Source organism: Pseudopipra pipra, chromosome 5 (assembly GCF_036250125.1).
Source record: "Pseudopipra pipra isolate bDixPip1 chromosome 5, bDixPip1.hap1, whole genome shotgun sequence".
Lineage (NCBI taxonomy): Eukaryota > Metazoa > Chordata > Aves > Passeriformes > Pipridae > Pseudopipra > Pseudopipra pipra.
In genome coordinates, this window is record NC_087553.1 from 27,006,263 (window position 1) to 27,020,661 (window position 14,399).

At 44.9% G+C, this 14,399-nt stretch overlaps 1 long non-coding RNA gene across 1 annotated transcript; it reads right to left on the reverse strand.

The window, feature by feature from the left end:
- Nucleotides 1-6,041: 6,041 nt before the first annotated feature.
- LOC135414443 (uncharacterized) lies at nucleotides 6,042-7,777 on the reverse strand. The gene is made up of 2 exons (XR_010430693.1): nucleotides 7,668-7,777; nucleotides 6,042-7,391 (listed from the first exon to the last, which is right to left on the reverse strand). It is a non-coding gene; the product is annotated as an uncharacterized LOC135414443 (long non-coding RNA).
- Between the last annotated feature and the right edge of the window lie 6,622 nt (nucleotides 7,778-14,399).

Genomic DNA, 14,399 nt, shown 5'->3' on the forward strand with positions numbered 1-14,399 from the left:
ATGGCCATTGGTCTCTGCCTCGTCTGCCTCTGTAACTGCTTTGCCAGTTTCAGGCTGTGATTGGCATTTACTACCAGCTCCTTCCCCAGAGAGAAGAAAGGATACTGCTGTCCAGGCCTAACAATTAAGTACATTTTTGCCTTCGGGATCCAGAGGTGCTAAGATTGCTCACTTGGAGCACAGTTTTGTAGCCGGTTCTGCTGATGATCCTGGCATCGGTACCTGAGAGCACAGCTACTTTTTTTCTTAGCTATTGGCACACTTCAGTCTCCACTCGCCTCCTCTCCACATTTATTTTCCCAGAAGTTAGTCAGGCAGAGGCAAAATGAGGAGGAAGGATACCAGATAGACCTACCCAATAGAATTTTTTCCCAACATGTCCTTTCATAGTCTGGCCCTTAAAATACAGGACAGAGTGGTTGTTGCTGCCTTAAGTGACTATATGCAGCTGATCACTGTAGTGATATCTTCCTTTTGGCTGGTAAATTCTCTCCTGCTTCCTCTGTGTAATAGGCTATTATGGCTGAAGGATGTTGGATTTTTTTTTTTTTTTTGTTTAGTTGGTGCTGTTTCTAGTTTGGAAAGAAATCATCTTTGCTGAAACCATGGTGGGCAAAGGAGTGTCTGTCATGTTGCCATGACAATGGAGCTGTTGTGCTGCCTATGTTTATTCCACCTGTATGATTATACTGGGTCTCAGCAGCTGAGCTGCATCTGCAGAATTCTTCAACCGAACACCTGGAGATATTACTCTGGAGATATTTGTGTCGTTAGACATTTGGATGAAGGTCAGGAGCTGTAGGTTCAACCACTTCTATCACAAACTTCCATTGCAACTTTAGACAAGGTGTTTTAACCTTTTGCACCTCATCCTTGCCTCCTATCTGCAAAATATAGATATCTAATTTTTTTTCTTACCCACTTGGATTTTAAGTTCTTTGGAGCAAAGAGGTGTTGTTTTCCACAACATGTGTAACTGCCTGTCTTTGTGCTTCTGAGCAACACTATACCACAGACAGATAGTTTTAGTTACTATTAAACCTCATCATTTTTACTAAGTGATGATCTAATGATGCTCTTTGCAAGAGGATGAAAGCTTTGTTTGGAATCCTGTTCCAGTTCTTCTCATGTCAGTATTTTCTGTATCTCTTCAGTTTCCTCTCCTATGTCGTTTTCCTTTTTTTTTTTCTTGAATTCTTTCATGCCATGCTGCTGTGGCAAAATAGCTGCCATGGAGCACCTCAGCTTTGACATATATGTATGTGAGCCATAGGAGGTGACAGTTGGGAACAAAATCCTCTTATCTTGGATGAGAACTGCAAATTCCTATTCCAAAATCTGCATTCAAGAACAATTTTAGCTCTTAAGTTTCTATTGACACCTTGTGCCATACTCATACAGCAAAGCAGAATCGTGGAAGGGCAAAAACCCACAATGCAGCCAAATCTTCAGAGACATTTGGCCTGCAACAGTCACCTACACATGCCTCAGAGCTCACTCTGTCATCTATGAAGACATCCATTTCCAGGGGCTGTGTAACATCTGAGTGCTTACATACATCAACTGGAATATTTACAAATGCAGCCAGTTGAGGGAAGGGGTCTCAGTAATTATCTTTCACTTCACTGGAATACCTAACAGGGAAAGTCCTCTTTCTCTGGTAGATTGCTCCAGCAGATGCACCATAGGATATGTTGCCATGGAAACAAAGCCTTTTCCCTCTCATGTTTCAACAATGTGTTGAAGGTTTTCAAGGCCTTTTCCCTTTTTTGCTCTGCTTGGCCTTTCAGCATTTACTGTGCATCATATGCTGGAAGTGCAATGCTCTTATTCTTCAAAACCCAAGCAAAAAACTCACAAAATTGTTTCTTCCGTCTGAACTGACCCTCTACCATCCCTCCCTCTTATTCCTCATCTCTGTCATTTGATGGCTTTCTATGACAAACTAGCTCCGAATCAGGAATTTGCTTTGTGTGATACAAAGTTCCTTCGCCTATGCCCAAAAGCTCTCCCCAAGGGCAAGGGAGAAGCCCTGCTGCTGTGGATCTGTTTTGCAGATGAAGTTTTTCCCTGTTACACAATGCAGTTGAATGTCTTGAATGTCTTTTGGGGTATTGGGGGTGAGGAGGAAGGAGGTGTAAGCTTTTCCACTCATGGGAAGAAAGTGATGAAATGTGCTTTCACAGCAATGATTTCTATCTCTGCAGATTCAATGCCTTGGAGTCTCTGGTGTGAAACCTACAACCACAGCCTGTTGCTTCCTTGCATAGCGCTGGATGCACTTGTTTATTAAAGTCCTGGTTGTTGAATAGCATAACAGATTAAAGAAGAGATCTAGGAGCAGTTAAGTACTGAGGAGGGATCCTCACTATGCTGCGCAGCTGCCTGTTTCCTTGCCTGGTCCATTCCTCTAATAGGTCCTGCAAGTCACTCTAAACAATGCATGTCCCACTGTAGCTCCTCCCTTACAGTCTGTAGATGACTCTCAGCTCATGAAAACCTTTTGAAAAGCCAAGAGAAGGTCTTATGTTGGTGGCTATCATGTCACATGCCATTAGAATTCATGGGCTGTATTTCAGATAAACATTATTATGAGCACAGTTCCCAGTCACTGCTTCCCTCCACTCTTTCCCTCTGCAAGCACAGCTTTGGTTACCTCTGCTCTTACTTGCTAAAGCTGACTACAAAGGATGTAGTGTGTTTATGTTTTGTTGCTTCAGAGTGTGTCAGAATAACTGTCAGCCTTAGAGGGCAAACAATGTTTTCTAGACAATTATAAAAAAAAAAAGCAATTTATTTGAATACAGCAGGGGTTTTGATGGCACTGAAGGTGTCTTCTGACCCATCAAAAGAATAAGCTAGGACATCCAAAAGCACCAGAGAATGCGCAAGGTTACTGCATTTGACTGCCAGGAATAAGAACAGGAGCTGCATCTCATAGCTGAGATGCTGAGATGGGATAACAAGAGAGCAGATAATCAACAATCACTCTTAATGAGTGTTAGGCCTGCTGAAGAAAGAGAGAAAAATAAAAGGAGGGTTTTTTTATGAAGCAATACTACTTTGGTAGTTTGGGAATATGGGAACACGCTCTAAAACTAGTTATCAACCACCATCACTAACTCCCCATAATCTACAGCAACTGGCCCACTCCTGGAGAAGGATCAGAGGGGAAGATTACCAGACCCCAATGTGTGCACTGCTGGGAAGCTTAAGAGTGCAATAGCACAGTATACGCTCCCAGGGAAATTAGTCTCTGCCTGTTCTTATCAGTGCTCTCAGACGGGAGTCAGGTCGAGCTAAGTCTTTCTTCGTTTAGGAGACCTCTAACTTGGACTAGAAAAAGGTTTTGATGGATTCAGAATCAGCAAAATTCCCCCAGAGTCCATGGAAAATGTTCACAAGGCAAGGGTGTGTTTTGGAAGGTGCTGTCTTTCTGGGAACAGAACCATAACACTTGAAGTCGTGGAAGGCTTTGCCCTCCAGGCCCAAATGACCCAGGGTGGCAAAAGTGCTAAAACACACCCTGAGTTCACAGCTTAACAACAGAATTGTCTACCACCCAAGAAAGTGCTTGAGATTAAGCCATTATGTACTCGCTCTGTAAACTCAAATTACTTATAGCATTTCCTTCCAAAGATGCAGGGATGAACAGAGTGTCTCTTATTTTGTAGCAATTACTGATAACAAATGGTTTAGTTAAAGCTTAGTAAAGATACTTTTAGTTGAAGCCCCTATTTTTCCACTGTGGACTGGAACTTATTATTTTTGGCCACAGCCCAAAGAGGTGACATTTCGAAGTATGAATAAAACTAGCATAACAACTTGCAATCGTGCAAAGACAACTAAGATCTACATTTCCTCTAATTCCTTCTGTTGTCTGCTGTTTTTTCTCATGAGCTGTACCGTCTCCGTTTGGTTAAACAGCCAAATAGAAAGGCAAGAGCCATCTTTCTGCTACAGTTTTATCTAGTGCCTTGCACAAGAGCTGCTGGGGACTGCTAACGGGGGATGAGGTGTGTGGGGCCCTACCAGCAGAGATGAGACTACAGTTGTAATGAGACAAGCTGAGATGGACTGCACAGAACTGGGAGGGTGGTCCCATGGGAAATGTAATCATCATGCTGGTGCCAGTCACAGTTAGTAGCACTGTGGCTTAAATCCCCATTATCAGGGTTATCAGTGCTGGCAGGAAAAAGGAAGCAGTTTAGGCAGATGGAATATCTCTAATCTTCCTAGTCGTTGTGCTTGTGTGTTGCTGCCATGAGGGCAAATAATATGGACATCTAAATCCCTTGTCTACACTTGGAGTGTATCCAAATGGATGCCAAGGTAAACAATCACAAATCCTGGCTTGGACTGTCTACTCTTGAGGCCTCCAGCAATGCTGCCAGGCTGGGTGATTGTGGATTTTAGGCCCTGCCAAATGTACACAGGACTTACTCCGTATGTGTCCTTTGGAGCAGAGTTCCCTTCCTGACATGCCTTTTAGGAGCTAACCCTTGTGCTGGCACCTGAGCCAGTCTGCAGCTTTGTCTTGCAGTGAAAAGGGGCTATGGGACTGATAGAAAGCAAGAATTTGGGACAGCTGGGAGCATGTGGGCGACAACCTCTCCCATGAGATTTTGTGTGCACACCATTTCCCCAGGGGAAGATCTGTGCTCTTCAGACAGCGGCAATGTGAGGCTGCGGGGCTTGGCTGGACTCCTCTGAGCTACTGACATGCTGTGTGGATGTGCTCCATGGCTGCCTGGCTTCTAGGGCATAAATCAGCAGAGCTGCATGGCATGAGGTAGGAGGCCAATCTGCTTTCCAGGCAAAAGGGCAGCTGCCTATGGGTGCAGTTTGATGTGATAGTAGCAGACAGTGGATGCCCACCAAGACAGAGTCCCAGTTAGAGGTGCATCCTCCAGCCACCCTATCCCACTTCAGCATTTTGGCCCCTTTCATTTCAGAGCTCATAGCTATTGCACTGCTGTCTCAGAGCTTAAATGGTTCCTGCTTCCGTACGTGTTCAGAGGCTGCTTCCTATCCCCCCCCAGACCATCCCCAGCACACCCTGCATCTATAACCCCCTCCTAACTCCCTCAGAGCTGCCCACCTGATACATGAAGTTCGCCATCCCCCTCCCACTGGTGCCTGTTTTTCAAATATGTCCCTTTTTTCATCCTTCTTGTCAGTGGTAATTTCTGCTCGTTAGTGTGGCTGCTCCAGCCACCCCTCACCTGACTCCCCAAGGGAATGATTTCTCCAGTGCATTATGCAGATGTGCAAACAGCTGGATGCAGGAAGCACTTGCCAAAATTTCTCCTCTGAAGTAATCAAATATCACAAAAAAAGATGTGTCTAGGGAAAACTTGACTTTTGCTAATCCTATTGTTGTTGACTTCTACTAAGGATACAGTAACTTTGTCTTACTATTTTTTATAACTCTGTCATGAATCTGTTTAAAAACTAAGGGGGTTTTGGTGGAGGAGAACAAATTCATTAGGCATTTGGGCCAAGTTTGAGAGAAGATATTGGTATTTTGAAACAGTTAATTTTGGACACAGATAGAAATTTGATTTGGGTGATTTTGTAAATAACTTAAAAATACTGAAAAAAATACAAATATTGCTAAAAAAAATGACCTTGCTGAAAACAAGAAAAATGGGAACATCTTTCCAAAGTGATTAAATAACTCCAAACTGTAAGAGAGGTCAGTTTGGAAAGAACGAAAGAGGTCAGGCTGGATCCAAAATAAACTACTTTGCTTAAAATCTGCTTAAAAATCTTGTTATGGGTTGAATGTTATTGAAGGCTATATAAAAATAAATAAATGCCTCCCCAGCTCTACTTCACACAACAGTAAGAAACGCTAGAGGTGGACTTGCAGACTTTTGAATGGAGGCAATCCTATTTTTGTACAGTACAGAAAGAAAGAGACAGTCATGGCACAGCAGAATGTGCAACCTCTAAAGAAAAGGACAGAGGGAAAAAGAAATACAGGGAGAAAGGATATGTTCTGTCAGAAAGAAAAAAAAAAGCCTTGGTAATATATATTTGTTTTATGGTGATATGTTTTATTAATGACATTTTAAACACTGTTTTGGCTTGTTTAAACACCAGTTTTATACAGATTTAACTAAATTGGTTTACAAAACAATTGAATTAAGTCAGGCAATCTCTGAGAGCACAGGCACCTGTATCATAAGTGTTTATATTGGCTTAGCTTGTGTTAGTAAATCATCCTTTGCTGCCCGGCTTCTTCCCACAGCAGTTGCTTGATTGCATTGCAAGTAGCTTTGCCTCCCTCTCTCTGGAATTTGACACCATTCCCCTGCAGCAGAACAGCCGTGAGCAGGGAGGAAAGGCAGAATGAAGGCCGGTCTCTCTGGTGGGCTTTCTGGGAGGAAAAAGAGGTGGACTTTTTCCTGAGGAGGAAAAAGAGGCAGAGGGGATGTGTAGCAGCTTTGCAGATGCAATGCCTGCATCAGCTCAGAGATGCAGCTTGCAGCTGACTACAGTGGAGCTCTGGCTCACCCAACAGCCATTTTAGTTGCTGGAACTGACACTAGCAAAAAAGTTTTCTGGTTTTGTTTTTTTTTTCTGCAAGTGAGCAGTGCATGTGAAGATGCCACTTCTTCATGTTTTGTCCCCGTGCTGGCTACTTTCCTCCTAACCCAAAATGTTTTGTGAAAACGTCTTTTTGCCAGGTACAGGGATGCTGCTGTTATGACAGTTTCCATTGCCTCACACTGAAGCAGGATTCTTCACTGACTACTGCAGCATGGGCCCCAGAGAGGTACAGAGCAGCACACGCCCCTTGCAAACCAGCCTCTGTTGGTCAACAGCCCTGACATTTTTGTACCTTCCTGCACTTCACTTGTTGCTGGACTCACACATCAGCAGGTGACATTTCAGCCTCCACCTATGGCTGATGCGTGAGGAGAAAGAGAGACAGTAGCCAGGGTCTGTGGAGGAACCACGCAATGCGCAGCACCCATCACGGAGGATCAGCTGCCTGGCACTCAGCGCGTCATCTGTCCCGTCAGCTGATGGTGCTGCCCATGTCCAGATGTTCACAGGTGATGGTGCTGTGTGGAAAAACAGGGAGCAGAGCTTCCTGCGGGACAACAAGTGCACAGCTTTATAAAACCAGTTGTGTAGGCCTTCAGCGAGGAAGGAGGGAGGTGTGTGCCCCAACGTGTTGTGACCACGGCCAGTGTCAGGGTAACATTATTTTTGTAGTGTTACTTTTGTAGCGACACGTTGCAAGTACCCCCTGCGGTGCAGGACTGGTCTCCCAGACGGGACCTCCAGGAAGAGAGATCCAACTGGCAGTCAGATGCCTGGGACTCGGCGGGACCTTCGTGGGGTACAGAGCAGATGGACCCTCCGAGGCCTCTCTCCTAGGAGCACAGCCGGACAGCAAGTGGCTGAGGGGCAGGGGGACAGAGGCAGCCTCTCTGCCCCAGGGTCTGCCAGCAGACACCCGGGGCAGCGCGGGGCAAGGGGGAGCACACACAGAGCCCACACACACACACGCAGCCCCCCCCAGCCCACACACACACAGAGCCCCCCCCACACAGAGCCCACACACACACAGACCCACCCCCCCAGAGACTCCCCCCCACGCAGCCCCACACACACAGCCCCACACACACAGCCCCACACACAGAGCCTACCCCCAGAGCCCCCTCGGCTCCTCCCGCCGGGGCCGGGGCCGTGCACGGCTCACCGGGGGCGGCGGGCGCCACCTGCCGGGCGGCGCTGGGCCGGGCCCGGGCCGCTGCCACCCGCCGCTCCCTCACAGGCCGTGCCCCCGGCCGCCCTCCCTCCCTTGCCCGGCCGCACAGCTCCTGCCCCTTTATTAATTTTTGCTTCACACTTTCCCTGGCCGTGCGTCGCCACTGCGACCGTCCAAGATGCTCAGTCTCACTAGGGCATCCTTCCCAATCTGGTACCTATCAAGCTAAATGAGGCATAATTAGGAATAATTATGACATGACATAGTCTGGAATGAGAAGCAGATGGGGTTCCCCCAGGATGCAGCAGGTTGGATTTCAGGGAGGAGGGGACGGGCACAGAGCAGGGACACGGTTGTCCGTCACGATTTCCTACTTGTTGTCACCTCCGCTGGCAGGGGCTGGAGACACTGTCCTGGCCAGCAGTGTGCTGCAGCAAGACCTGTGATGTGGGTCTGTGCTCTGAGACACCCGTCTTGGCCACTGTGGCTCCTCTGTAGTGGTTTTACTCACTCTCTGCTAGAAAAGTGAAGCAGCACCATGTGTGCTGTCCCTCTGACTCCTCCTTCTATGCAACATCAGTCCTAATTTTGCGGTAATATATGGAGTTTTTCTCTAGGAAGTAGGTGGAAGAGAGAGAATTCAGGAGTATTGGCTCTTTGGTACCAACAGAAGACTCTGGTGCTGAACTGCAAAAGCCAGAAACGTGTTCTCACACATCCTTTGTGTCCCCTGTGAAGGACACTCAGCTGCTCTGTGTTGTAGAGTGGGCGATGAATAGGCAATGATACTGGAAAGGTGCTGGGCACTGCTAGGAAAAGGGACATTTAAGGGAAACCTCACCCTTTGGCTCTTAAGAGAAGATGCTCCTTTGAAAGGAAGTAAAGGAGGGGCCCCATATTTCTGGCACATTTATTTGCCTTGGTGCCTGTACCGGGACAGGAGAGAATGTGGGTTTTGACTGGAGATGTGGATCCACCTGGATGTGTTGTGGAAGGGTAAGAGTAAGACTGTGAATTGGCTTGTAAGCACCCATTTCTCATTAAAAACTGATGTCAACCACAAGAAAACCCAGGACTAAGGGAAGCTATAACCACTCTCTTTTCCCATTACAATAACATGAGATGTTGGGAGGCCTTATTGCTGGCATTTTGTTACGCTTGCATATCTGGGTACATCCCTCTGGGGAGAGAGCCAGACGTTACCACACAGAAGGTGGTGATATCGTGAGGTGGACTAAAATGCCAGCTGAAGCACTGCCTTTAGGTGCCTTTTTGGCTACTTTGCTGTCAGGAGGCACAGACAGGAGGCAAGAAGCCAGACTAGCCCCGATCTCAGATCAGGTTGCTGGGAGTTAGGACACGTGGCAATAGAGGAGCAATGTGCTGCTCTCCCCTTCGCCTGCCCTTTGCTCTCTGACTCCAGCCATGCCCTCAAGTCAATACATGACATGCAGAACAACTGGTTTTCTTTCACCCCTTGCTATACAGCCTTGGCTGCATGGGGGGCACCCAGAGGGAGAAGTTGATTCTCTTTCTTTCAGGATAAATCTTGCTTGTTGCTGAGAGGCATTTTTCACTTAGTCTTCCCAGCAGCCATTCTTTAAGTTGCCCCTACTTCTAGTTACCATAATTACAGATTTGCTTTTCCCAGCAAAAAGCTTTTTTTCTACAAAATAAAGGCAAAGCAAGATATTCTTAAGAATGTTACGGGAGATGGATAGCTGCACTCAGGAGTACTCAGGAGCTGCAGACTAGTTCTGCTTGGACATACATTCATCTCATGTCTGCTTGTGTTCAGCTAGTGTTGCTTGTGGTATCTCCAGCACCTGATATGGTTGAATTCAGCCTGATGACCACTACTCTTGCCTCCTTGATGTAGATTAGCTAACAGTGGATCTTCTTGCTTGTTGCAAGGTTTTTGCCATGTCTCATATGTTAATGAATAGCCCAGTTCAACAGGGGATTTTCAGAATAATTCCCCCTAAGGAACTGTCTTCATGCTGTGATAGTGCTGGCTGTAGGTTTTTAGTTTGCTAGGGCTGGGAAGCTCTGGCTCTACCAAAGTTGCTAGAGTTCTTGATATTTTTCCTGGTGAGTGGGAATGAAAAGCAGTATTTCTGATTTTTCCTCTGCAGGAAATTTTCAAAATGAAACCGAAGAATCGCTTCTGGAAAATCAGTCTTGTCATCTCAGAGTTCTTTAGAAGTGCCATGCTGTTAACACCTTTTCATGCTAGAACAGTCTATTATTCTGATTTCATTTTCAAAACCACTAAAGGGAAGATTTTTCTTAGTATATCTTGAAACCCCTTTTCTAGCATAGCTGCTTCTCTTTCTTGATAGCAAAATATTTTAACACATGCATAGAAAGGGAAGGTGGGTTCATCTTGTGTCACGTTACTCACAGAAAAGTCAAGCATTTAAGCACAGCTTGTTTTTTGGGGTCCTTACACAGTCAGGGAGAGAAACATAAATCAACAGCATGCTCCAGCGAGGTCATGCTGTAACTTGAGCTAGAAGAGATATACCTCTATCTCGCAGAGCACTGAGCAAGTAATACTGCCCACATCTTGTTTGTTTTGTGATCAGACTCATTGAATTGCCCTCTGGATGTTTCTGTTTCTCCCCTTTTGCTATAGAGAGAACCCAAATGTGTAGTTTTGCCCAAATGCCTAATTGTTAGAAAGCTAAAATTAATATGATGAATGTTACTTCACAGGTCTCGTTCACATTCGAAAAAGGGATAAGATATTTATGCCATTTGCACATTTTCAAGAATGTCCTCATTGGCAACTGCAGTCATCAGTATGCTCCATACTCCTTGAATATGCATAATTGAAGCTTGGCTACTTCAGGAGATATTGCTTGGCTTCTTGGAGAGATACTGCTCATGAGCATAATGCTGTTGTTTGCTTATACACTATGACACAGACTGTGTTCACACACACTGATTGTGCTCCCCCTGGGCATCCTAGATAGCACTTTTTCTGTGATGGCATCTTTCATCATGTCCAGTTTTAAGAACTATCTTCATCAGCAAGACAAACTGGGGAACATTTTATGCTAGAATCATTCTAAGAATAGAAATCTGCTGGATATCTGTTCAAGATGCCTCCTGGATTTATTGCCTTGTGGGCTCTTGGATCCTTTCTTGGAAGTATAGGTAGACACTCTCTTTGAAGCAGATCAAACTGGAAGACTCCTCTGTGCTGGCTGATTCATGCAGCCCCACAGGTTGTAGACTTGTAGCAGTGTATGTACCTTGAACTTGCCCAGTGCTGTGTTCTGGAAAGCTTTCTAGATGACTGTACTACAGTTTGTAGTAACTGAGACAGAGTGGGGTCAAGTCACATGAATGGTGGTTATGGATTGGCAATAATCTCACCTTTCCTGGACTGCTGGACATCTAAGGGTCAGCATCTGTAATTTGGATACAAATCAGAGCCAGAAAAGATATGTGTGCCCAAGTTTAGATTCTCATGTGATCTGCCAGGTAAGTTAGTTAAAGAAGGCTGATGAGGTGTCTACCTCTTTTAGAAACATTTTTTTCCCCTATTCTTAATAAATGCCTTTATCTGCATTTTTCGTTTTCTGGATATTTTTGTAGATATGGTCTCTCAACTTTATCATTCCAGCTCCAGCTTGAAAAACTGAACTAGGTATAAGCAAGCATCTAGTCTAGTTCCTCTTGATTCTGTCTGGGAGTTGCTTCTAACATAGAGAGGTGATAGGACAGCTAAGTCCAGATGATAGGAATTATTGTCTTTGCTGTTGTCTCAGTTTATGTGCCACAGGCTGACCCTGGTGAACAACAGATAATGCAAATTAACTCCCCTTTCTCTTTGTCTTTTACACATTTTGGCACCCACAAGCTGATACAGGGACATGGCTCTGCTTGGAAAACCTGAGAGAAACCACAGCATTAACCATTCACTAATCAGATAATATAGAGACTCACTCCTGGTTACTGACCATTCCCACAGTGGTTTTGTTCTCTCTTCATCATCCTCAGTCATAGCAGCTGGTAGGATGTGCACCAGTAAGGATATTTGCTGTTCAGCATATGTCTGAGTTTCACTTTGAGATCTCAGTTCTGTCAGCTATTTAAAGATTAAATGCCACTTCTCTAAGTGAGTGGCAGAATCACCACAAAAATCACTGGCAGGTAAGAGACACAACCCCTTAGGAGCATCTCATTGATCCTCTCATGGTTCCCAAGCAGCATGTAGTATTGAATGCATGACTGTCTATTTCTCCAGATTAGTTGATTTAGTTACACATCCCTTGGACTTTTCAGGGGGGAAATTTGTATCCTTGGAAGACACAAAAGTCAAATAAAAGCTGGTCCAAACCATACCAAACAGCATTACTTGCTTCAGCAAAATGCAGGTATCCCCTGGGTCTAGAAAAGAGCTATTTCTGTTGGTCCTGCTGAAACCAGCCCAATTCCACTGTCTCCGGTGGAACTGCGTGCTATGCATCTTGATTATAGCTGCTGGCATCCAGCATGGGGTCTAAAAGCTGTTGTGCTGGAGAAAGACCTTGAGGCTTTTTCAAAGCTAAATGATTCCATAATTCTATGATCTGTGTCTTCACCCTGATTCAGAGGGTCTATGATCACAGTCTTCCCCCAGCCAGTTTGTGAATGGGTGTGTCTACATGCAGTGCCCCTGAGAACTGTTGACAAATGCTGTGGATATTGCATGACTGATGCTTTCCCAAGGAAACATTCTCTTTTCCCCTTACTTGCTTTATTTCTCCCACCTCCCATCCCTTCATGTTTTACAAAGTGTCTCTTGTTTTCTGATATTCAGCTGTGAAGATGAAAGGTGGCTTGTCCTGACTGTGGAGGCATGGAGACAGCAGTCATACTACCAGGGCAGTGTTCATGGTCATTTTCTCCAAGGAAAAATGTAGAGAATATTTTTTCAATTTTTTTTTTTAATTACATGGGGGGAAATGCAATAAAAGGGGAAACTTGCCTTGTATTCAGCATAGATAGTAATTTTGGTAGGAATTAAGGAGTCAACTTCAGCCGATCATTTCTCATACATATGCAAAGCCCTCTGGTGGTCACTGAACATTTTGTTTTCATTTTTTGAGTTTTATCCAAACATATACGGCCATTTGTAAGATTTATTTTTTGTGTGTTTTTAAGGCGGAATTTTGCAAACATTAGTGTAATATTTTAAAAACAGTTTTCCTACACATTTACATCACTTCTTTCTATTAAAAATGGTATTGTTCACTTGCCCAGTAATGTTTACTTGGAAAATTGACTTGGCCTGAGAAGTGCCATATTTACTCTGCAGGCAATGGAAACTGATGTAAACTGTTGCTATACAGTTTAAGAAAATTCAGGAGTATTTTTTTGAGTTAGAATTAATTTCAAATCACCAAGTACTGAAACTTTGACTTCACCGTAACACTTCCTTTTAAACCTCCATCTCAGAAGCAGATTTTTAGTGGTTTTCTAAGGGTGGCTGATCCTCTGGACTAGAACAGGGAAATGGTGAAAGAAGGAGAGAGGAAGGGTAGATGAAAAACCATGTAATGCTGCTGCACTATTAAGATGTCACCTTTCCTTCAGCCTTCTCTTCTTCAGCACTTTACCTATAGCAGCACCACTGGCTGGTTACCCTGGACTCTTAAAAACATAACATTGTCTGTGCTTGGTTAAACTAGAGGGACATCTCTTCTGGTGGTGTGCCTCCAAAAGATGTCATGATCAGAAGATGGTTCCCCTGGGTTAGACTCACATCTTGCACTCCTGGTATGCTGATCCCTGCAATATCGAGCTATGGAGCTGCTCTCTGCTTGGAACTGAAAGCCAAACCTCCTTCTTCATGCTTTTGTCAGACTTTGAACAAAGACCTTAGACCTCCCACAGTCTAAAGGAGACAATGGATAGCATCTCTGCAGATCTCGCTAGAGAACAGGAGCTGCTCTCCTTTAAGAAATCATAGGATGCAGACAATTATAATGTAAATACTTCCCTCAAAATTTCTGTCATGCAGGGTCCCTCATCTGTGTATTCCTGGCACATCCCAGAAACCTCTGGAAGAAACTGTCTTCTTCTGAATGAGTGGTGCTCTGCAAGTGTTGGACTGGTCAGTGAAAGGTAGCAAACAGTGTAAATCCAGAAGGGAAAAATGAGTTCCTTTTTTGCCAGCTGAGGACGGAGGCAGCTGTCCCTTGGGAGGAAGAGGCAAGAGTCACCTTGGAAAGGAAGGAGTCTGACGCAGAACAGAAGAAGAGTAAATACTGCTTGAGAGGGCACATGTGATCTTTTTGGTATTCAACATGCAGTAAGCTTTAGTTATGTGTGTGTTCCTGTGCATGCACACCCAGGGGATTCTTAAAAACCTATTCCCAGGAGGCTCAGATAAACCTCTGCCTTCTAATCTTTGGGGGGCAAGGAGGCCATGTAGACCCTGTGAGGTGCTGACAGTGAGCTCTTTGCTGGGTGGTTGCAGGACAGACTTATGAATGATGCAATGTGCCCAAGGCCAGCCAAGGAGCAGCTAGAGAGGAGAACTTGCTGCAGACTTGGGGTCAACCTAATGCTCCTGCCATCATGTTGAGAACTGTAGTAGATTTGGATTGCTTATTTTCTGGACAGGCACCACCCTAATCTTATTACTGAAATGCTGTCAATTTACACATAAGTG